Source organism: Suncus etruscus, chromosome 1 (genome assembly GCF_024139225.1).
Source record: "Suncus etruscus isolate mSunEtr1 chromosome 1, mSunEtr1.pri.cur, whole genome shotgun sequence".
Taxonomy (NCBI): Eukaryota; Metazoa; Chordata; class Mammalia; order Eulipotyphla; family Soricidae; genus Suncus; species Suncus etruscus.
The window spans coordinates 73,299,112-73,324,790 of NC_064848.1; the positions used below are offsets into that span (position 1 = coordinate 73,299,112).

Sequence of the window (25,679 nt, forward strand, 5' to 3'; positions counted from 1 at the left end):
GGCCATTTTCTTTAGCTTGAGGTAGTATGTGTATAGATTTACACTTCCCTAAAAACATAATGCTGAGAATCTTTTTCATATGTCTGTGGGTTATCTGTATGTTTTTCTTGGAGAAGTATTGCTTCATATCTTTTGTCCAAATTTCTTAACTTTATTTTTTTATTTTATTTTATTGAATCCATTGTGATCCACAGAGTCCTTCATAGTTGAATTTCAGATATACAGTGAGTCAGGGCCCTTCCCACCCCAGTGTCAACCTCCTTCCACCAATGGACCCAACGTGCATTTTATACCATTACTCTTTGCCCCCTGGCCTGCCAGTATAACAGGCCCCTTTAAGTTTTAATTGTTAAAGTTTAGGTCCTTTTATTGTATTATCATTGACTTTGGCTTGTACATTTAATTCTGTCCTTATTTATTTCCCCACCAATGCATTAGAGATCACTAGGCCCCTGACCCCCAGTCTTTCTTTATTCCTTTCCTCTTAGTTATATAGAAAAATGCGGAATATGTAGTAAAATAAAGTAAACCATATCCCTAGGTTCTATAAAAAAATGTGGGAACCCTAATTTAAATAAGAAATGAAAAATACAATAAAAAAGGTGAGTGTGGCAGGTTCTTTTTGTTTTTGTTTGTTTGTTTGGTTTTAATGTATTTGTAGGCATAGCAAAATATGGGGAAAATAGAAAGTAAAATTCTTTGGCCGAAGAACAAGTAGACTCACCCCACAAAGCATCCTGCCATAGACCAACTAAAGGCTCTGGCCATATTAAATTGTCTTACTCCCAAAGTTTTTCTCTTGGTCCCAGTAAATGCTCTTCACTATCACAATTGTTGCAGTCAGACTTCTAAAGTTAGAGATCCTAGATTTTGTACAGATCCTATGTTTAAGTCAAGGTGATAAGGAGTGTCTTCTAGTTTCATCTCATCATTAGGTGGCAATGCCTAATAAGATAAGATAAGATAATAAGGTAAAAGAAACCTACCCTGAAAACAGGTTGTTGCTTTTACCAAGCTGTTCAGGGTGTCATGGAAAATTGTGCTGGTTCCATGGATGGGATCCAAGGTTCAGGGACTTTTGTCTAATTTTAATTGCTTCTCTTTATAGTTGTGGAATTGTATGGATTCTTTATATATTTTGGTTATTAACCCCTTGCAGGATGTGCAGCTATCTTTTTCTAATTGCTAAGGTTTCATTTTATTTTTGTTGTAATTTTTTTGTGTGAAAGTTTTTTTTGTTTTTTGTTTTTGGGCCACACCTGGTGATGCTCAAGGGTTACTCCTGGCTATGCACTCAGAAATTGCTCCTGGTTTGGGGGATCATATGGGACGCTGGGGGAACAGAACCGCGATCCATCCTAGGTTTAGTGCTTGAAAGGCAGATGCCATGCAGCTAGCACCATTGCTTCGGTCCCCTGTGTGAAGGTTTTTTAATTTGATAGAGTCCTACATACTTTTTTGTAGTGAAGTATAGAATTGTAGAAGCAATAATATTTATTGCTTCATTTGACATTAAAGTTAAGTCTTTATTTTAAAATAATATTAATTTTGAGAATGTATGATGAAAATGGAGAGCCTGTCTAGAGTACAGGCGGGGGTCGGGTGGGGCGAAGGGAGACTTGGGACATTGGTGATGGGAATGTTGCACTGGTGATGGGTGGTGTTCTTTACATGACTGAAACCCAAACACAATCATGTATGTAATTAAGGTGTTTAAATAAATTCAAAAAAAATAAAAAAATAAATACATAACAATTAAAAAAAATAAAATAATATTAATTTAATTTTTAGTTTTGGGGCAACATCTGGCATTACTTAGTGTTTACTTCTGGCTTGTGCCTAGGGATTCTCCTGGCAATGCTTCGGTGATTATATGGAGTGCTGGGGATCAAACCCTGGTTTGTCATGTAGAAGATGAGTGCTACTCACTATACTATTCTCTGACCCTTGGAATTAAGTGATTAAATATATTTCTGATGTTAAGGCCCTATAGCATATCAACCATGTCTTCTACTGTATTTTTATAATTTAGAGCCCAATGTCTAAGTTTTCAATATTGTTTATTGGTATTAAAATGCTTTCATTTTGCATAGCGTATTAAGTAGTTATTTTTCTTGGCAGGCAGCCAGAGTAATTTCAGGAGTCTTATTCACCATCAACATTAGTGGAGGAAAGTTGGACACTGGATATTTGATTGGTGCTAAAACATTGTTGAAAAAACTCAAGTGTCACTAACCTTGTAAAAATTATTAAAATATAATGTTTTTAATGAAGTAAAAATTAAAAAAGAACTTTGTACTAAGTGTGGTAATAAGAGTACTTTTATGGTGATAGTTTTATAGCATATTTTGATAGCCACTAACATTTTTAAATTTTATAATAATAAATCATTAGATTAGCTCTTGTAGTCATGTTTGGTATCTTTACAAAATCAAAAAAAATTATTAGATTAGATTAGAGTTCTATATAAAAATGTATAAATCCGGGGCTGGAGAGATAGCATGGAGGTAAGACATTTGCCTTTCATGCAGGAGGTCATCGGTTTGAATCCAGTGTCCCATATGGTCCCCCGTGCCAGCCAGGAGCAATTTCTGAGCATGGAGCCAGGAATAACCCCTGAGCACTGCCGGGTGTGACCCAAAAACCACAAAAAAAAATGTATAAATCTAATTGTCTTGTTATGATTACATTTAAAATGGTCAAAATTATATAGGATACTATATAAATGTAATACTTATTATAAATTATGTAATACTTAAGTTAACTCCTAGAGTGGCTCTGTTTTTCAGTATTAAATAACCTACTAAATTAATTTTCATATGCTTTTCAAAGAACTGAGAAATCTCGATGGTATAAGTTCCATGAGTATTATGTTTAAGCAATATGTGTATAACTGGTTTTAAACTCTGGATATTTTTGTATTACACTATATTTGGATAGCAACAATTTCAGGTTATTTTGTTGATATGTGTTTATGATGACAAAGGTGCAACATTTAAATATTGTCCACTACATAGAGGGAGATGAATTCTCGGTCTGAAATTTGAATTTAAAGATAATGAAAGGTGCTTGTAGACACTAAAAATTCATTCTGTTTTCTCCTCAAAACCATCTGTAAACGTGTGTGCAAATTAATTGGCTTTGGGCATTCTGTTGCCTAGGAGGAGTAACACATTAGGTAACTAAAATTAGAAGGAAAACCAAACCAACAAAGGAAATCTATGAAGAACTAAAGCTCGATGACCCTGTGAGGTGGGTATCCAGCAGGAGACCTGGCTGCCAGAGCAAAGGGTCTTCTCTCTGGGAGATGTGAATGCTGACAAGTGCTTGAGGCTTATTGCTGACAGACTGGGCTATTTCACACTTTCAAATTTCTAGATCTGCCTGTAAGAAAGGTGAGGGCTGGGGTTATGCACCATACAGGGTTTACAGACTGCTTTTCCTTTCACGAACATGAATATATCAATAAAGGAGGGGTGGTGGTGGTGTGGGGTGGGAGGAGGGACAGGAGTGAGAGGGCAAAGTTAGAAGGAAAACTAGAAGGCATTTAGTTGGTATTTGTTTTATATTTTAAATCTTTGGGAGAACATATTCCAACCTCTTTTTTTTTTTATAAAACAACATTATCAATTCAAATGCTAAGCAAAATAATAATAGCTACAAGATACAAAGAGCTGGCGATGCACTTGTGTTTCATATACACCATATCATTTGACGTCCCCTGTGCTTCCCAAACAGTAAACTTCTGAACTGCTGGTTCATTCGCTCATAGCAAGATCATAAAGGGATTTCACTTTATTTGCAGTTCTAAACTAATAAAGGCTCCATCACCCTCGACCTGGCTGATACATTGAGATGAGAATAGGGTGTTTCTGAGCGTCGGGGGAGTGATGTCCCTTTTCTTTGCAGCCAAGGTCAAGCTCAGATCAGAGTGTGCTTCTTGGCCAGGCAGCTCTGGACACGTAGAGTAGGCGAAGTGCTTCAGTTCTGATTCCACTGATTCAACCCCGACTTGTAACCACTGCAGCCCACCTCTCTCTTCCTACTCTCCTTTACACCTTGGTTTCAAAGTGCTCAAAGAGGGGGATGGTTTTCCTGTCTCAAGTCTCAGCCAATGCTAATACCCTGATATTCCGCTGGGAGGGAAATGTGGTTACAAGGCATATCTGACTTGGAGGCCTTCCAAGATACCTGGTGCCAAGGGGCCAGGTTTGAATAAAACAGGCATGACAGCAGAAGTCCCATCTTTAGGACTAGAGCGAGTAATACACTGAAGAGGCAAAGATTTGTTGCAATTTGATTTTCAAAGAGCAACAGAAAAAAAGAACTAACCACTGCAACTGGGAAGTCTCACTTTGGAAGAATTAGCCCTTTCTTTGTTTTTGTCTTCCTTTCCCTTTTTTGCCTTTTCTCCTAAATTGTGCTTTTGTTGGTGGTATTTTGACAAGCTGTTTTTTTTTCTCTCCTCTGAGTGTGCGCTAGAATTTGATCTAATTGTCCGGCTGTTCTAGCTTCACTGGGCATTATTATTAGGAAGATGAATGGGAAAGGGGGGTCAGAGTTCAGTGAGAAGGCATCTGCTCACTTGCACTGCATAGTAGAAGTGCTCAGAGGTGTTTTTTAATACAAGCTTGTCAGAGATTTCCGCAGAACAGATCCTCTTCTTTCCTTAAAATAAATAAATAAATAAAATTATAAAAAAAGGTGGAGGTGATCTAACATCAGTCCTTCCTACAGGAACACTGAAACATAAAAAGAGTTAGGAAAATTCTTGCAGGGTCAGAGCATACCCAGCTCTGGAGGTCTTTGAGTTGGATGGAGAAAAGAGTAGAAAGCCGGGTTGATGAAACAGTCCGGAGGTTAAAGAAGCAAGGTTTTGGATACATCCTAACCTCTCGCCTGTTTTGCTGTCAGAACAATTCCACCAAGAAGAGTTTCCACTCCACTCGCAAAGCCTCCCCTGGCCTCAGGTTACTGCAGCATCGTCATGGCGGGCTCAGGTTCTCTTCCTGGACTCCTCGGTGGTGGCTACTTCTTCCATTCCCCCCAAATGGCCAGAAGCACTCCCCACTGCAAACCCGGCAGAATAGCTCCCACAAGGAGGCCAAGGGCGGGCGACCATGGATCTTTTGTTCTTTTTGCCTTCCGGAATTGGGCAAATCTCTCCCACTCAACCTAGTTTTCCACGGAGTCCTCCGTGGACTCACCTTCCTTGCAGCCGTGCTTTGTTTTTGTTCTTGGCAGAGGGGGGAACGCGAGCCCCGCCCCTCTTCGCCCCAGCAAACCTGTTTGGGGGCACCACTCGAGCGCCCAGCTGCCATGGACTAGAGACTGGAAGTTGAGAGAGGAGGGGGGGGGGGGAAGAAGCACCAACCAGCAAACTCCTGCAGATTCTGGCGCGTGCAGCCCCGCGGGTTCTGCTGGAGCCTCGGGGGAGATGCAGCGAGGGCTCCCGCAGCGCCAAGAAGCCAGAAGAGAGGCGCTGTCCCCGGGAACCCCAGCGCCAGCACGACAAATACCCTGAAAAGAGAGTCTGCGCTTGGACTTGCAGCACACGCGGTTCTCCAGGGGACAGCTCGGGGATCCCACCACCGGCTTCCTAGCACCCCCCCACCCCCAAAGCAGGGCGCGCCTTGGCTGTCAGGGTTTTCCCCGCGTCGCCTCCGGGAAACCCCGCCGTGCCCCCCTGCAGCTCCGGGGTGCCGAGAGGAACTCGTGGCCACCCTCCTCTGCAGGCTTCCCTCGCCCGGCCGGAGCACCCCAGATGCTCGGGGTCCCATTCTGAGCATGCGCAACCGGCGCCCGTAGACTCCCCGCCTCTCTCGCTCCTTCCTTTCATTAAACCAACCGGGGAGGGAGATCCTGCACCCTGGACCCTGGGCAAGCGGTGCAGCGAGGAGGAGGAGGAGGAGAAGGCGGCGGATAGACGTGTGCGGGGATGATGGGCGGCGCGGGGAAGCGGTGATCCCGCAAAACCCCCCTCCCCACTGGCGCGCGTGCACACACAGCATTTACACTTGCACACACACATCCACGTCCGCACACGCCTGCGCCGCACGCTCGCCGGGTCGTTCTCCCACGCAGGCGGAATGCAGCAGCAGCAGCAGCAGAAGCAGCAGCAGCTCAGCGTTCCCGCGAGCCGGGGGGCCCACTAGGGCAGGGCGCACGGGTGGACGGACGCGCCAGCCCGGCCGGAGGTGAGTGGGGCGCGCTGTGCGCTGCGGGACGCTCCAGGACGCTCGGGCTGGCAGAGGGGACAGTTCTCCCGGGGGCCTGGTGTTGCGGTACAGGTGGCCCCGCAACCCAGCTCGTTCGAGGCTGACCAGGTGCAGATGAAGGCTTGCGCCCAGGGCTATGCTGGCGGGGTGGTAGTGGGTGCGAGAGGAGAGGAGAGGAAAGAGAGAGAGAGAGAGAGAGACAGGGGAAAGGGCGCTGCCTGGTGGGTCGCTCCCCGCGAGGTGTCAAGCTGGACCCCGCTGAAAGCGACACCCTCGCCGCTCGTAAACTTTCCGCCCCTGTCATTTGGGGAAGCGTGGAAACAAAGGGGGCGTGGAGGCGTCTCCGTCCCGTTCCACCCTCCTGACCACATGCCTCACAGTTGCCCGAGCCGGCTTGCCGGCTTACGGGGTCGGGGGGCGCTCTGCAGGTGGCGGGGTGACAAGTCTTTTCGCCTTGGTAGGGGGTCCGCATGGAGCACCCCTGGATTTGCAAGCTTGGCCTTGGATTTCCCCGCAGGCGTGGGCACCTGTCATGCTCCCGGCCCTCTTTGCAGCCTTCTCCCACCCGCCCCCTAAACCCCTGCTCTTGGGGTGCATTGCCCCTGCAATGTGTGGTTGTCATTTGGAGAATTAACAGTAATAGCCTCCCTTCTTTTTATTGAGCACCCAGAATTGATTCGCTCCAGTGAGGCTTGGGTCCCAGGGACGGTAAATGATGACTTACTGAAAGGTTTGCCATTATCACCTTCTAGAAATGCTGAGCGCCAGGGTCCCTCCTCCCCAGGGAAGGTCCCTGCCTGCACGCGCACCCCAGTGGCTGGAGCTGGAGTCGAGCTGGAACCGGGCTGGGGGCTGGTGTGATTGCGGCTGGATTTTTTTTTTTTTTTTGCCCTGGAGGGTTTGTGCCACACACGTGTGGAATATGTGGAGGATTCTGGGTTATTCTTTTTGTTTGTGGGGATACCATTTCCCCCTTTCAACCTCTTTTCCAGGCAGAGATTCTCTGCAGGCTGAGACCTATCAGGAGTACTCTGGCACCTTTCCAAATGGCCCTTAGATTCTAGAGGGGAAAAAAATTCTTTCTCCCTCAAAAAGAATTCCTTAAGATGTCAATCCTTGGGGAGGGGGTCTCCTGGTGAGGAGCTTCTGCAGCCACCTAGGAAAGGAAAGCCATCAGTCCAATGGTCTTTGGGGGAAGCAGAGATTGATTGGATCAGTGATGAGGAGTCCAAGGCTGGGACAAAGGGGGAGGAAAAAGGGACAAACTAGGGACATTGAAGAGAGGTGTGACTACAGGACAATTTAAAGACAGGGGACAGCCAGTGTGTGGCTATTTTCCCTGTAGTAGATTCCCTTTCCCTGATCTCATTTATGTAGCTTCTCCACTCTTCCGAGGTGTCTTTTCTCCTTAGTCTAAGGATGGGATTCAACCTGGAAGATATGTGTGTCGTCACAGCAGGACTGTGAGTCTCCTGATTATTCTTGAACTGACTTTTATTATTTATCACCATCACTGATGAATTGTTTGCATGTAAAATGTGTCGTGTGGGCACATCCTCCACCCTGACGTTTTGGGTGGGATGGCTACCCAAGAGGTAGCCCTACTTTATCTTCTCAACCCTTGAATTTGTGAGATAAGTGGTTGGTGAATCTGGTAGCCAAACTAATGCTAACTGGCAAAAGCACTAGAAGCTGAGATTGAGTATCAGTGACTCTGGGTTGTCAACTGGCACATTATTCGCTTGAAGATGACAAGTAGCTGTCATTTCTTTATTTCTTTGTTGCTTTGGGTACTTACTTAGTGTTTTGTTTTTTTTTTAACAATTTGAAACTTCTTTGAAGTTGGAAGAAAGTCTGATATGCACTAGGCTGATTGTAAAAGTTCACTCGTAAGGGGAACCTTGACTCCTAAGACTACATAGCCAAAGCTAAACTTTCAAGAAAGAACACAAAAGAGAGAAAGAAAGAAATTTGGATAAAGATATTGTTAAAATATATTTGCTTTTATATTTTGATAAGCATTTACTAAGAATAAAATGTGAAAAATAGTTTTTAAAACGAGTGAAATGAAGACCTTTCCAAAATATTTTTAAGCTGAAATTGGCATATATAAATAAGTTTAAGCATAATATAAATGTAAATATAATTTTTTGCTTATGCCCTTTTCATTGCAAGATGCGCATTCTCATAATTCTCCTTGCAAACTTGGGATGAAAATACTAAGATTTCTTTATTTTGAACTATTTTTTCTTTATCAAACTTACATCTGCAAATTTCACTTACTTTTCAATTATATTTAGGTTCCTTTATAAGTACTTGACATTCCTTATATTTAGTAGTCTGACCATATAAAATGAATAAGAAAGACATTGCTCTTCAGAATTCATTATTTAATTATAAATCTGTAATTAGTATATATGAAATCATCAAACTGTACCCTGTGCTATCTTTGGGACTTCTCTGTACTCCCTCTTCTCTCCTGAATTTTCTCAACACTCAGAAGTTCTTTTACCAGGGCATTATGCACTGTAGAATGGAAAAAATAAAAACCAAAGAAGTAAAAAATAATAATAATAATAATCTGATTTCAAGAAGAGAAAAAGACATATTTTTCTAATCATAATGCCATCTGATTAACTGATATAATTGTATGAAAACTCAAGTGTCAATAGTATAGTAAAAAAGACATACATAATAAGTGTTTTTTGTTTTTCTGGTGAGTTTGAGTAGCTGTTTTCTGAGTGCAATGTTTTAGAAAATGAATGGTCTTTGACCAAGTGGGAAGATAGAGAAGACATTCAAAGCGGAGGGAGAATGTTGAGAGTGTCTGATAAATTACGAGTGACTGTAAACCTTTCTGTGTAGCTAGAACACAGGATGTTGGACTGTGACCAGCAGGATGCAGGACAACTAGTCAGCACTGAAACCTTAAATGTTCAAATAGAGCATTACCAGGATGCACTGCAAACACAAAAGTAGGGAATCCTTAATGGATGGAAAGATGATAAAGGTTTATGAAGAAGACTGACTTGAACTGAGTCTTGAAGGAAGAAGAAAAGTTTATTTTAGGCAGATAAACAAAACAAAGAAACACAAACATATGAGTTCCAATCTTAAGTGCTGAATAAGCAATGTCAGAATATATAAAAATATAAAATAATTCCAGGTTAACTTCAATGGATGAAAGAGAAGTAATATCAAAAGGGTTAAACTTTTGATAAATGAATGAATGGTGGTAGATGAATGGGGAGGGAAGGTCAGAAAATTTTAAGGCCTATTTGATATTTGGTAGAAGTTGATTTAGTGATGACACACTGAACACCCTGGAATACACAATACTATAAATTCTAGTATTAGTGGTTTTACAGTAGACTCTAGATTCTAGCAGACTCTGTGACTCTAGAAAGAGAGATAGATTCTTAGGTCAGTGGGGTGCAAAACATCATAGCTGAGAAATAAACACAGGTCCAGTGTGATGGAAGTATCTCAAGCAAAAGAGTTTCAGTGTTCTCTGAAAGTGTAGGAGTTTGGAGGTTGGGAAGTTGGTGATATGCATTAGAGAAAGAAAACTATGGCTAGTGGGAAGGATAGAGGAGCTGTGACTGGAGGCAGAGAGCTTATTGTAGAAACAAAGGTGTGAAATGATGAGAATTGGGGCAGAGGGGATGGAGAGGAGAAGACAGCTGGGAGGCAAGTGAGAAAAATGTACTTGGCTAATCTAAGAAGGGCCTCCTGTGCACGCCTACATAACCCTGTGCTTCCATAGCATTCACTTGTGTAACTCTCTTCCCTATATTCTGAGGGAAGGGCATTCAGAGCCACATCTGCAATGTTCATCAAGGCTTAACTACAGAGTAGAGACTCAAATAATTTGCTTAACTAGTGCCTGAATCAATGAATAAGAAATCCAGTCATAAAATGATCTCTTCATTAGAAGGATTAAAGATACATCAAGGCTTTTGTTTCTTCTTTTTTGGCATTTCTATCACACCCAGCAGTGTTCATGATTTACTTCTGCCTTGGTGCTCAGGGATCACTCTGACAGGACTTGGGGACCATATGTGGTGCTGGGAATTGAACAAGGATTAACTGTGTACAAGCAAAGCACTTTAGCCACTGTACTATCTCTCTGTCCCATCATGATTTTTTAATGGTCTAAAGTAATCAGCCTTTGGGAATTCATTGTCAAATGATCCAGGGAGATTAACTCTATGAAGAACTACCTTGTGGAAATGCCAATGAGATGGAAGGTCTAATAAGAAGTATATATTTTTTAAGTATTAAAAATTATATAATTAGTTCATATGCTTAGCACTGTTTCTGATTCACTGTAGTTGGCAGTAAATGTGAGTTTCTTTTACCTTCTTCCTTACCAAAATTTCTCAATTCTCCTTGCTTTGCTCACATTTTAAAAGTATTGTGGAGTCACAAACTTTGATAAGGATTTCATTTAAAGAAGCATTTTGGCAATCTGGGATGAAGGACTGACTACCCTTAATCCTGTTTTTAGCAGTGTAGCCCTATAAATTAGGTTCCCTATGAAAACACAAACATATGAGTTCCAATCTTAAGTGCTGAATAAGCAATGTCAGAATATATAAAAATATAAAATAATTCCAGGTTAACTTCAATGGATGAAAGAGAAGTAATATCAAAAAGGGTTGAACTTTTGATAAATGAATGAATGGTGGTAGATGAATGGGGAGGGAAGGTCAGAAAATTTTAAGACCTATTTGATATTTGGTAGAAGTTGATTTAGTGATGACACACTGAACACCCTGGAATACACATTACTACAAATTCTAGTGTTAGTGGTTTTACAGTAGAACTATTGGTTTTATTAAGTGAGGAAATCATCAGGCAAAGGACTATAGATCTAAAAACTAAACTCAGATTTTAGCAAAATGTAGAGTGTTAAGAGAAACCATCATAAAAAAAGAGAAAGCATGGTTTATATGCTCAGACAAGATTGGAGGATGGTTTGGGGTGAATGGAGTGGAAGCAAAAACTTAAGGGAAACATGAAAAGGAAGGGCACAGTTTAGGAGCAATTCTACTTGTGTGTAAAATTTTAAAAATTATTTAAATAATAGGTGTGGGACATGCTAGCAGGAGAGGAGATAAAGAAGAATGCTTAGCTCTTCCGAAGAATCTACAAAGTAAGATTGTGAGGTCAGATATGGAGTTGCTATTCTCCTCGTAACTGTATAATGTTGGTGCTTCCTAAAGCCCAGAGAATTCAAATTGTTGAGTGTCCTGAAGCTAAGGAGCCTCTGAGGGACACCCTCTAAGGGTGTCACTTGGGCATGCAGGATGATGAAACTTGCTTTTGTAGCACTGTTGCAGAGCCCAGACTTGAGGTAGGATGTATTGAATTCTGGTTTTGTCACTTACAACCATGTTCCTTTGGGCACACAGTTTTGCCTCTCTATTTCAAATCATAGCCGCTTTTAAGTTGGAAATAATGGTATCAACCCCTTTACCTAGGTTTCTGCAGATTAGATTAGTTCATATTTTTAATTCTTGACACAGAGAACATGCTCAATAAAGGGTACATAATGTATACAATACTAGTTAAACTAAAAATGTGAAGCTTGAAAATTCAAGGGATGTGGGCATTCATGTTTGTTTACAACAATTTTTGGTTGAGCATTAATAGGAGTCTCTAAATTGAGTTTCTTACTTAAAAAAGTGCCAGGAATGAAAACTGAGGGACACACTTGTATCAAAACAGCAGCTTGGCTGTCTTAAGCAGAGGTAGAATAGACATGTGCTGGGTATATTCTGTCTGCTTAGTTGCCCTCTTTTCATATTTGTCTAGGTAGAGAAAAAGTTTGCTTGATCATAGGTTGGTTCTTGCATTTCTTTAGGCTTCTAGGCATCATACATCAGTTAGCAATTTAGCAAACTCTTTCCAAGGAGATTTTTTTTCTCTGATGGAAACGCTAAATATCTCAAAAGCAAGGTTGGCAATATTCTTTGGTATTTTAATAACTCCCTTGTTCATGAGAAAGCTCGAACTATATCTAACGTAGAATTCCAATGGATATGAAAGCCCCATTATCTAGCTAATTGGAAATAGGGCATTAACTTGAACTGTGGTCTGACCATAATTCAATGCTCTTTGTTTTACACCTGGATAAATACTTTTATTATTGTTCTGTAGCCAAAGACTATTTTCTTCAAAAATATTTAATCCTAAAAAGAGATCATATCTAAAAAAAAAAAAAGAGATCATATCTAAATATCCAAGCCAAAGTCAATGACAGCAGAATCAAGAGATCCAAACTATAACATGTTAAACACAAAATGGACCTGTTACACTAATAATCCAGTGTGCTTGAGATGGAGGTGGAGATTTGGGATGCATATGGGAACTATGTGGAGGGAGGTCAATACTGGTGATGGGTATGGCCTTAATTCACTGTCACTAAACATGTAAAATACAACTGTGAAAGACTTGTAATTCACAATGAACTCAATAAAAAATTTAAAGATAATAAAAAACAAATTTTATCCAGAAGCTGAAGTCTTGCATGGGCATCTGTGAGACCCTAGCTTCAATCCCTGACACTGCAAAAACAAAATCAAACAAAACCAAAACAAGTTTCATGCAATCACACCAAATTATTACAGCTCTTTATCTGAAATTTTCCTTTTTTTGACCTTCAGGTCTTTAGTCATGCTGTCGTCTCAGTAATCAAATCCTTGACTTCCACTTTTTAACTTTTATCCTTTAGGTCGAAGTTACTTTCTGAGTAAAGTTCGACTAAACATTAGGCTGCTTTTCTTTTACAGGTGTTTATATGGTCCCTATTTGCATTTGGAATGGCAGTGCTTGCCACACAGTAATTGCTTAGAAAATATTTTGGGTTAATTAACTGCCTGAGTAAATTAATTTTGTCCTTTTGAGTCATTATTGTCTTAATCATGAAGCTTCATGCTAGAGATAATCATAGCATCTCCTTCCCCCTTTTATTCTTTATTTTGAGGAGATATTGCATTATGACTTAGAAACTTCAATTATACAACATTAAAAATCAACATGTGCATTTACTACACCAAGTTTGCCCTTAACTGGTACTAACTGGTACAAGTTAGTCCAGAGCTAACTTTCACCATACATTTCCTTTTTTACTTGACTTTTCATTCCTATTTCCCTTTCCCTTTGGCAGATTTTCAATTCAAAAAATCATAAGAAGTTTTACAATCAGACTTACATGAGACAAGATGAGGAAACCAAGAGCCAAAGAGGTTCTTGGAGGGAGACTCCATTTTCCTGGTTATGGATTCAGGGATGTGTAAATGATGGTCGTTGTACCAGTCCTAGCTTGGTTTCCACCCATTTTGATTTCTTAAAACACTTCATTAAATTATCGTTTATCTTGGAAGCTAAGTTTTCTTAACACCTCTTTAAATTTTGCACCCTTTGCAAGTGCTTCACCCACCTCACCCTTGAGTCATCTCTACTTTTACTATGGCATAAGAGAGAAGAAACTTCCAAACCTTCCAACTCTATCTTAAAACTGCAGTTATGATGTGCTTGCCAAAGGTTTTATTGAAAATATTGAATATTCCATGGTGGTACAAGTCGGTATTAAATGGTCCAGTTGATTCACTCATGGTAAGCATTGTAATAATAGTATAAAAAGAAGGTCAAATCAGAAAAAATAAAATCTGAATAAAAGCTCTGACAAATGTGTGTTCCCACCAATGTACATGTTGTCTACATGGATATGTCACCTGTATCTCTCTTCTTGAGATGTGCACTTTTATACATTAACTCTGGGATGTGTACTGGGGCTCTCTCTCTGCATTTGGAGAAGCTTATACTCTCTCTTGAGTACTTTACTCTCTCTCTATTATCTTCTTCCTCCTCTTCCTCAGAACCTCCAAATACAACCCATTTTTTTCAGAAGAAGAGAAATAAATACACTGTTTGGCTATCATCTATTTTTCTGTCTCAGGACTAAAAGGCAATGCAGAGCTCATCAAGCCCCTTGACTCAATTTATAATTTTGTGCATATTTTTGTTTGTATGCTTCTTGATATTGGGTTTTGGAGATCCAAAATAGAAAAGAAGAAATTATTCTACCCTTCAACTTGACTAGTCTTGACTTTTATTACAGTGTTGTTCTATTTTTAAAAAGTGAATTTAAGAGAGATTTCTGCTAAAAAAAATAGGAAAGGAAGGAAAAAGAAGAATTAATTGAAAGGAGGAAAAGAGATGAAGGGAGAGGCTTTTAGAGGTTAGCTACAAAGTCCTTCAAGGCATTTCTGTCAATTATAGAAGGGGATTCGTCTATATTATTTAACTAATTATGACAGTATAATAGAATAGGCACTAATGTCTTGATTTCTGAGCAAATCTTATCACAGAGAAGTGAGCTAAATTTATTATCTAAATTTACCAATCTAGAGTAGTATTCAAATCCAGAACTGAATTTAAAGTCTGTGCTCATCCCTCTTCATTCTCCTGCTTCTCAAAGACGTAGGGGTAACTGATCACTCTTCAGTAATCTCTATCATAAAAGACTGAGGAACTGAGCTACAGCAGTTAATCTGGGATAGCTGGATGGTAAGTTAGCAGGCAGATTAGCTCCCTGTTGCTACTTTTCCTTTAATGGTACATTTATCTTTTTGCATTCATCAAGAACAACAGAGAGCAGAGATGCAAACACATTGGAAATAAATATTATTTTTTAGTGTAACTCATAAATTTTTACATTACATGATGTGAAAGCACATATTTTATGTTACCTACATTGTGCTAAACAGGGCTTTTTCTTTAGATTTTATGTTCTAGAAATGTTTACAGACTCAGACTGAAGAAAAGGTGATCATAATAATCAGAACACATCCGTCACAATTCAGGGGTGATATATTTGCATGGCTAGCCTTCAAAGGTTTCTGGGGTGTTCTTTTTACTGCTATTTCTGTGTAGTCTAGTACAGTGATACTCTCCTCAAACATTTTCAAGTCAATGAGATCCATAATCAAGTGGAATCCAATTTAATTAATAGGAAATCAAATCGGGTTGAGAGCTTTACAAGCTGAGCAAGCTTTCTCATTTTTTCCCCTTCTTCCAGCCTTTTCTGGCTGTTGCTTCCAGGCAAACCCACACACTCAAATGCTCTAATAATCATCCCACAGTCTTCTCTCTTGAGGGTTCACAGGAACTAGAAAAAAAAAGTAAGACTGTTTCCTTTACATGTGTATTAACTGGAATAAAATACCTCTGTGTGTGTGTGTGTGTGTGTGTGTGAGAGAGAGAGAGAGAGAGAGAGAGAGAGAGAGAGAGAGAGAGAGAGAGTTCACTGTTAATAACAAGGCAATAGGAACTAGAAAATGCAAGGGCTCACAAGAACTAGAAAAAAAGTAGGACCTTTTCTTCACATGTGTAGTAACTGGAAAAAACCCTCTGTGTGTGTGTGTGTGTGTGTGTGTGTGTGAGAGAGAGAGAGAGAGAGAGAGAGAGAGAGAGAGAGAGAGAGAGAGAGAGAATGTTTGTGTGTGTGAGAGAGAAATATTTCACTGTGTAAATGCAAGGCAATAGCTTTTGGTTGTAGAAACCTTTAGGGTTTAGTTTTCACTTTGACAGGAAACCTGAGACATATAATGAAGTGCCTATTGTAGAAGGTAGAAATCAGTCATATTTCTTTCTCAATCTTTCTCAGGAAACCACTATCAATTGCTTGGTATACATTCCTCCATCACTTTTGGTTCCTAGTGTTTGCATATATTATTGTATTTTTAAAGGTGGTGTTATATCTTATATATTATTTTATAATTTGCTTTTGGCTATATTTTCAAATGAAAGAAATTTCTTTAGCTCAGTAAACATTTGTCAGATATCTCTGTTATATCTGAAATATGAACACTGCTTTCCATCCTAAAATACAGCTCAGCTGGCATATTCTAGGGTCTTTTGCCCATCTGTCCTTCTTGTATATTTTGTTTTTACAATCAATTAGCAAATATTTTCTGAGATTCTTTTAGAATCCACCTACATTTCAGCAGCTCATATTTTATCTAACAAAAAAATAAAAGTTGAAAGGGATATAATTTGAACTAATGGATGACCTTGACTCATAGAATTGCTGAAAGGGATAGTCTGTTTCAATTGTGGGTTTTTTTTTTTATGGGTGAGAAAATCAAAGTCCACTGAGGTTAAATGTCTTGTCTTGGGTCCCACTGTTGGCAGGTGGAGAGAATGAGATTACAGGCTGGGCTCTAGTCTATGAAACCAGTGATAATTTCATTATGCCTTATATTTAAAACCTGGTTTTATCCCTGGCAACAAGTAGAACAAAGAGTAAGCCCAAGTATGGTCCTACCAATTATTACCCCCCTCAAAGTATTTTAGGACATAATAAGAACTAAGCCATTTGTAGCTGCCATTATAGCATTCATTATTTTTATAAACACACAAATATTTTTTCTAATATAAAATCAGGACAAGGCTTGCTTTGAGTTGTTTTGAGATAATATGTGAAACTGTAACTGTTAAAATCTGTAAAAGTGTTCATTACCATAATGTATTTTTAGCTCCTTAGTACCATATTTTTTTAATTTTTATTGAAACTGTTATGAATTACAAAATCCTTCATAGTTAGATTTCAGCATACAGTGGCAGTGAATTAGGGCCATTCCCACCACCAGTTTTGACCTATCTTTTCTAAAGTTCCCAGCGTGCATCCTATACCCACTACCTTTAGACCTCTGTCTGCTAGTGTAACAGGCCCATTTTAAGTTTAGATTGTTATAGTTTGAATCTCTTGATTCTTTTGTTGTTGATTTTGGCTTGGATATTTAAGCCTCTGGACTCCATCCTCTTTTTTGTTCTTTTCAATTTTATAGAAAAGTGCAGAAATATGAGGTAAAACAAAGTAATTCATGTCCCAAGGTTCAATAAAAATGCTGGGAGCTCCACCATTGAAGATAAAAATAAAATAAAATAAATGGGGGGGGGGGTAACAGGTTTTTTTTGTTTGTTTGTTTTTGTTTTTGCATAGGTGCAGCAAATGTTGGGAAAATTTGAAAGGCAATGCCTGTGGCCAAAACCCAGGGTATTCCTACCCATGAAGTATCCTGTCATAAGGCCAACTGTAGATTCTGGGAATTCTAATTGTCTGACACAAAGGTCTTTCTTCATGGTCCCAATAAAAGTTCTCCTCAATCATGGTTGTCACAGTCAGGCTTCTATAATTAGAGATCTAGGTTTTGATTCTATGTTGAAGCTGGGGTATCACAGAGTGCCTTCTGATTTTATCTCACCATTAGGTGGTGAGGCAGGGAAACCTGCCCTAAAAGCAAGTTCTTGTTGTTTCCTTGTCGTCAAGGTGTCATATGAGCCTACCATAGAGCAACTTGGTGCCAGAGAGGCATTAGGGCCTCATCATGTGGAAGTTTGATTCCTGGACAGCACCATAATTTTTATAAAAAACAGATAAAGTAATTTGTTCAGTAAGTGAGGCTCAAATCTTTACTATTGATTGATAAATGAAAACCAGAGTACCTAATTTAAAGCAGATGGATATAATACACATGCTGGACAAAGATATAAATCATTCTAAAAATAAAAATGTGTCTCTCTTTGACATGGCTTGGTTGTGTTCTGTGGTAAGCAGAATATATGTTTGGTATTGATATATGGGAATTGCTGCTTTACCTAGTTTGCCTAAAATTACTATAAAACTTTTGTTTCATGTTAAGTGTCTTCTCATTTTAATATGAAATATATTTGAAATTACACAGGAGAGTTGAGAAAACTCTCATACTTGATTTCAAAATTGTAAGTTGATAGTGTGTGTGTGTGTGTGTGTGTGTGTGTGTGTGTGTGTGTGTGTGTACATGCATGGGTGCTGTTTGTAAAAGATAGAGCTGGAAAGAATGTAGAAAAGAATATTTGAACTTATCCAGAAGGAATCTGTGTTTTACATGAACCTATAAGGGAAGCAGTAAGGCTTTTCCAGACATGGCCATATGGCTTGAAAGAATAAAGCTCAATAATCAAGTAAGAGTGTCATACTCTTTTCTTCTGTAGTGTTGATAAAATAAAAATCATTTCACTGAAAACCATTGGAAAAATACAACTGGGAGAAAAGGCTAAAACTAAGCAGGCTAATTGATGTCACATACCTTTTCTAATTATTATACATTTTGAGGGTAAATATGTGTTGTATGGGGAATAAATGGAAGTATGTGAATGAACAGATAATGGCATGAATGGGATAACCCTGTGCATTTGAAAATAGGAAACTTAGATGCCTAATGGAGAATCTTAGTTGAATAATAAGTAGAAGATGCTGAACCAAACATATGCCAAGTAAGAGTTTCTAAATCATTGCTTTTAGAAGATAATTTAATTAGAGTCAATAAGAGGCATATCAAAATCTGCATAAATGACTGATTATGCCACATACTGCTTAAAGAATTGATTATTTCCTTATTCTTTCCAGAAATATAATACTAAATAATAAGATGAACATGGATCAGAAATTCATCAGATGATTTTTCAGTTCTGCTTTACAATCTCTTGTCTTAGAGAGATACTTAACCACTCTAATTTTCAATTTCCTTATCTAATAATGGACTAATAATCTCCATCCACAACCATCCAAGCCCATCCAAAGGGCTTTTATTCTACAATGCTTACCTTATATAATTAATGTGGGTAATACCTGACTTAGACATCTCCTTGCATATTGCTCATTCTCAGTAAATGCAGTTGATTTTTTTATCTTACAAATACCAGCGGCACCCTGCATATAAATACATAACAAAGAATAATAATTTCACCTAACTTTTAGAAATTCACACAAAGGCATCAACTCTAGTTTATTCCTAAAATGCCAACATGAAATTCATGTATATTTCCTTACCTTCCAGTGTTAATTAGAGGACCTCGGAACCACTTTCCAGGGATTCTAGGGTTGACAATTCAATGCAAAGAGACCTGAGGAAGTGGTGTTACTTGGGTTCTGGATGTCAGGGTCTACAAGGGCTATAGCTAGCGATGAGTGGGAGGCTCTGTGGTACCAGGGATATAATTCCTGAACTAGATCCCCAGTAGCTAGCATGTACATTTTTTAAGCATCTCTGTGTTTATAGTGTTGAGGTTCTGCTGAGCACAGAATTCATCTTACATTTGTTCTCTTTGAATTCAAGTTTCTGCTTTGCTTCTGACTAGTCTTCCTCTTTTCTCTGAACTACCGTTTCTTTGCATTTCTTTTTCTCTACTCTCCTTTGTTTCAGAAGCCCTTGCTAAAGATTCCTAGTATAAGATTCCCAAGTTCTCCCTTTTCCAGGGCAACAAGAAGATTACTAAATTCCATATTTTCTTTTCCAATCCCTGTTCTGATTCATCATCTCTCATTATTAAAGCCAATCACCACTTTTACCTTTTCTTTTTTCAACCTTCAGTTCATAAAGTTTATTCTTACTGTTTCCATTCTTACAAATATTTGGAACTGCTTTAACATATGTATCTTGATCCTGTGTCCCTTTTAAAAGGCCACCTTTGAAATGGAGCTTGTATGCTCAGTTTCTCTAGAATCATCTTTTCTTTTCAGCAGAACCATTTACAACTTACTGCATTACATTGTTGTTCTTAAGTCTCTTCTCCCACATATGTGAACCAGTCCCTTTAAATATTTCTAAAGTTTTAGATTAAGTATCAGATTCATTTCTTCTCCTTGAATTATCCCTTTTCCTTTTCTGTCATTAATGGTCATATTTATATTTTAAGGAAGTTTTTTATTTTGAGGAAGTTTTCCCCACTTCTGTATCAGTGTTAATAAAGGTAAATTGTAGTCTATCTTTATTCACTTTACACATCATGAAATATACTCTTTGAGAAATGAAGCTTAGAAGAGTGTAGATATGAGCGCTGGACAAATCAAGATATCTGTAAGCCAGTATGTGGATTCTTGTCTTTTTCCCTTTTGTATCAAAAGCACATGATACCTTTTCTTCATTGTCTTTCCTTCACATTACATACCTTACCACCACAAAGTTGTTGCTTCAGTGTATCTTTTATTTTTCTTTCTTAGTGTAGATTGTACCCAGGATGAACTCATTCTTAAGTCTTAGGTCTCAAGCAGGCAATTTCTTCACTTGATGGTTTGGTATTTGTTTTTAAATATATGTGTATAATGGGCACATTGTAATTCTGTCTACAAAAACATTTGCAATTTTGCAACTGCATTGTGTATTTACATTAATCTTTTTTTTTTTTGTCTTTCTCTTACAATCACATGTTTACTTTTCTGATACTACTGAGTTTTATTGGAATATTACTAACCTTTTTTTTAGGACCTGAATATTGTAGATGGAAGTGTGTCAGCTTTGGTAATTTGATTTTTCTCAAATTGTATCCTTTGAGTAGGTGGGCACCTAACCCATGCCATGAATAAATTACAGATTTCTGTGTCGCCAAGCCCAGGTGAATGTGTCTGAATCGGGATTGCGCAAGAAATAATCCAGACGGGGCTGAGGATGAAACAAGTATAATCTGGCAGTCTTTTTTTGTTTTTAAACAACTTTATTACATACATGATTGTGTTTGGGTTTCAGTCATGTAAAGAACACCACCCGTCCTCAGTGCGATATTCCCATCACCAATGTCCCAAATCTCCCTCCTCCCCACCCAACCCCCGCCTGTACTCTAGACAGGCTTTCTATTTCCCTCGTACATTCTCATTATTAGGATAGTTCAAACTGTAGTTATTTCTCTAACTAAACTCATCCCTGTTTGTGGTGAGCTTCATGAGGTGAGCTGTTACTTCCAGCTCTTTTCCTTTTGTATCAGAAAGTTGTTATTGCAAGAATGTCTTTCACTTTTCTTAAAACCCATAGATGAGTGAGACCATTCTGCATCTTTCTCTCTCTCTCTGACTTATTTCAGTCAGCATAATAGATTCCATGTACATCCATGTATAGGAAAATTTCATGACTTCATCTCTCCTGACAGCTGCATAATATTCCATTGTGTATATGTACCACAGCTTCTTTAGCCATTCATCTGTTGAAGGGTATGTTGGCTGTTTCCAGAGTCTTGCTATGGTAAATAGTGCTGCAATAAATATAGGTGTAAGGAAGGGGTTTTTGTATTGTATTTTTGTGTTCCTAGGGTATATTCCTAGGAGTGGTATGGAGCTCCTCCTGCCTGTCAGAACTGCCATTTTTATTAAGTACAGAGATCACCCCTGGGTGGGGCAGTAAACCCACCCAGGTTTACAAGTAAGACAATCTTTGTTTTGAGTGAAACCAACTTGTAAACAAACAGATACAAAGGAACCAGGGATAAACTTTGTTTTAGGTAAAATAAGATGTAATCCAACAATTGACTAATGAAACACCTGCTCTTTTATTCTATTTTCCACATTTGAGGCCATTTGGTCTTACTCTATTCCTTTCCTCTCTGTATTTTGAGAACTATTTCAAAAGATATGTGTCAGAGAAACATGACCATAAATAGATCATTACTCACAGGGAGATGTGCCAGATAGTCTTGTCCTGTCTCCAAGAAACTATCAGGCTCCTGAAAAGCAAAATGAAAATGACAACCGAGCTTACTACTTCATTAGAAAGACAAAAGATCTAGACATAAGTTATTTTAATTCTTTATTTTAAGAGTGTTTGAGGTGAGATGTATCAGGCATACCCTGAGTTAATGGAAGGCTACAGGGATCCTAGAGTCATTGGTATAACTATCTTTCTGTGTCTCAGATGTTCCGAAACAGTCTCAGAGGCAAAAAACTGCTCTGCAGTTCTAGACTCTCCTGGAGAAATGGCGCTCATTGTAAAATCGTAAATGAATCAGATGCCACCTTTCAAGAAAAGGTTTATTTTTTTCCTAGAGTAAAATGTGAAGATTGATGTGATACTGCCTTACTTGAGGGAGATTCTCAGAAGCATTGATTTTATAATAGGAAACATGTACATCCTAATGCATTTGCATCAAATGTTCATACTTCAATAGCCACAAATCCTTAGAGGCCAAGAAAGATTTTGATTCAGTGCCATTGTCTAAAAAGTGGTCATTCAGTGATACATATGGAAATGATGATTGAAAGATAGGAGAATATTAGCAGTGTGTATCATGATATTCTAATAAGCACCGATTCAAAGAATACTATAAAATGATAATAGACAATGATAAAATGAGCAAAGGCTATGAATAAAAAAAACCCATAAAAGAAAATGCAAGTTGACTATTAACTCTTTCAAAGGAAGCTTAGTTTTACTAGTAGATAAAAAATTCAACTACAATTTTTGATGCCATTTTGCAAATTAGGTGAGTAAAAAATGTTTAAATATTGTTTTTATCCAGTAGTGGCAGGTAAGTGTATGCAAATGTATGTATAAAATATATTGTATTTATAGTCAATTTTTGTTTAATGATTACATTTATAAAGATTAATTATTAAATATTTTTAAAATCTAAAATTTACATTTATCTTTACTTAATAATCTTACTTTGGGGAAGATATCCTAAGGAAATATGGTTATGTGTACATGTAGTTATGTATATGTCCAGTGCTAGCATATAGGAAAATATATGAATACTTATAAATAGGATATTGAATAAATTATTAATTATATAATAATAAGTAAATTAAGGATATTTTACTTTTGGAAAATGAAGCTTTATGTCTATATTTGTTTATTATATTTACATGTCAAAAATAAAAATGTCCTTAAAGATTCCAGGTTCTGATTCTGTGATCTCAGATTCAAGTTTCTTTGAATACACACAAATTATATTTTTGCAAAAGACTGACATATTGAAAAAGTATATATTTATTCTGAAAGAAAGAGTAGAATGGCAGAGCAGTTTATATTTTAAACATGAAGTAAATACTTCTTCAAAAGACAGAAAAACAATTAAAAAAAGGTTATCTCTGGGCCCGGAGGGATAGAACAGCAGCTTTTGCCTTGCAAGCAGCCGATCCAGGACCAAAGGTGGTTGTTTCGAATCCTGGTGTCCCATATGGTCCCCCGTGCCTGCCAAGAGCATTTCTAAGCAGACAGCCATGAGTAACCCCTGAGCACTGCCGGGTGTGACCCAAAAAACAAAACAAAACAAAAAAAGTTATCTCTGCTCTGGGTGTTGAGGTTTGGGTCAAATTTTACATATCTTGGTATCTGCAAAAAAGATATTCTAAAGAAACAGGCTATATATTTGTTTCTATTTTATTTGTTCTCAGAAGAACTAATTGTGAAGGATGGGAAGGGTCTGGGCAGGATGGCAGTATTATTGTTAGAATTATTTGCAGTGTTGTAGAGAAAGATAAAACTACAGGAGAGGCAAAGATAAAAGAGAACTCAGTGAATATGATAGGGATAAATTGATAAGAATGTCATATAAGAGTAAAATTTTATCCAAAGTTGATACTTATTGATAGTGTTGAGAGATCCTAGTTAAACTAGAACCAGTCCAAGGTTAAAATGTGAAATTTGAAAGAGCTGTGTGATCACACATTCTTAGCTTCTATATCATTCTCTCTATTCTTTTCTTTCCATCAGTCACTTCTTATCAAGACTCTATCTTAGACTTCTTTTTGCTAATAGAAAAGAATGTGAAATAAAATGCTAATTTTGTACAAACTACAGCAATCACTCTGGATTCATTTTGACTCTCTATTTCCATGATTTCTTCTACATGCTCCTTTGTTATTTTTCTTTTGACCTCTGTGACTTATTATCAGTCTATTCTCTTAACTTATCTTATTCTCTCTGCCCTTAAATGCTGACATTGATGAACTACTGTCCTCTACTTGTCATAGTGTTCCTTGTATTATCACAGCCTGTCATTATTTTACCTGTCATTTTTTCACTTATGTCTTAATTGGGGTCTTTGTATCCTCCAATTCATTGTTACCATTGCTATCTAATCTATAAATGTAAGTACATGTCTAACAATATAGCTCCATTTCTCAATGGTTTTCACTAGGTACCAGGAAACCCAAGCTCTTGTTCTGGTATTCAATATATTCCAATATTTACTCTTAAACTTTATCCTCCATGTTATTTTTTACCTGCAGGAGCTGAGAAATACTTCCTGCTCAATGTACCTACATATCCCTACTTCCATTTCTTAAATATTGGAGACCTTTCATAATTTTAACTCTGTTAACAATTTTAAAAAACTGCTAGGATCTTTCCTCACCATTTTAGTTGAAATTATTTCTCTACTGAATTTTTATGTCAGGTTTTGTTGTTCTACTAGTGCTCATTTCATTTTTGTTTTTGTTGGATAATTATTTTGAATATGTATTAATCTCTTTATATTCTTTTGCTTTGGGGCCACATTCAATGGTGCTCATAAGTTTCTCCTGGTTCTGCACTCAGAAATTACTTCTGGTATTGCTTGGAGGACATTGTGAGATGACAACAGGGATTGAACATCGGTCAGCCACATGCAAGACAAATGACCTAACAACTATATTGTCTCTCTGGTCCCATATGCATTAGCATTTTTCACTCACCTTGAACCTCCTAGAAGATAGGTAGATGTTTATTGTTTAATTCAGCGGTACAGAAACACCCACACAATTACCCACGTGGTGATAAACACTCCTAACATTTCATGCACATTTCTGCTGTTTGTCTTTATATCTATAGGCAGTGCTCCTCAATTAGACAAATATATTATTGCAATATACATACTGATTTATATCTAAACTGATTTTAGTACCTATTGAGAAATAGAAGTGAGTTCTTTTGTTTCTGATGGTATATAAGGAATTGCACCATGACAAATTTCTTAATTTCAAATTCCATCTTTGTTATTTCCAAAGATGAAAATAGGTGAACTTGGGCATGATATTTAATTGTTCTTTACTTCAATTCACTGGACTGTAAAATATATATATTAGGGTTGGGGCTATAACTCAGTATCAGTTCACTAAGCTGTAAAATATAGATATTAATGCGTGGGATTTACTCAGCAGTAGAGCACTTGCTTTGCATGTCTGAAGTCCTCGGTCCTTTTCTGGCACACACAGAAACACACACACACACACACACACACACACACACACACACACACACACACAAAACTACCTAGCTATTAGCAATGCCGACTTCTTATGCTTTTGATAAGAATAATATCCACAATATATTTACTATTGTCTGGTCGTGATAGTACAGCAGCCAAGCCATTTGCCTTACACACAGTTTCCCAGTCAAGACCCTGATACCTCATATGATCCCCTGAGCACAGAAACAGAAGTAATTCCTGAGCACTGCCATGTAGGCCCCAAAACAAACCAAGCCCATAATAAATATTTCACTAGTGTATAAAAAATAATAAGCATATAACAATTGTTTGTATTATAAAACATTATGAATATTTATGCTACAAAATATTACATATTTTCACATGATAAATATATGGAATAAAACAATAATTCTCAAATGGTTGTTATTTTTCCCCAAAAGAACAATTGGCACA

The 25,679-nt window shown here is 38.1% G+C and overlaps 1 protein-coding gene across 1 annotated transcript in view; it reads left to right on the plus strand.

Moving 5' to 3' along the window:
- The first annotated feature begins 5,839 nt into the window (after positions 1–5,839).
- PLPPR1 (phospholipid phosphatase related 1) overlaps positions 5,840–25,679 on the plus strand; it is a 257,000-nt gene continuing 237,160 nt past the window's right edge. Inside the window, exon 1 of the mRNA XM_049773255.1 lies at positions 5,840–6,197. The gene's annotated coding sequence lies outside the window, so the exon portion shown is untranslated. The remainder of the gene's footprint in view (positions 6,198–25,679) is intronic.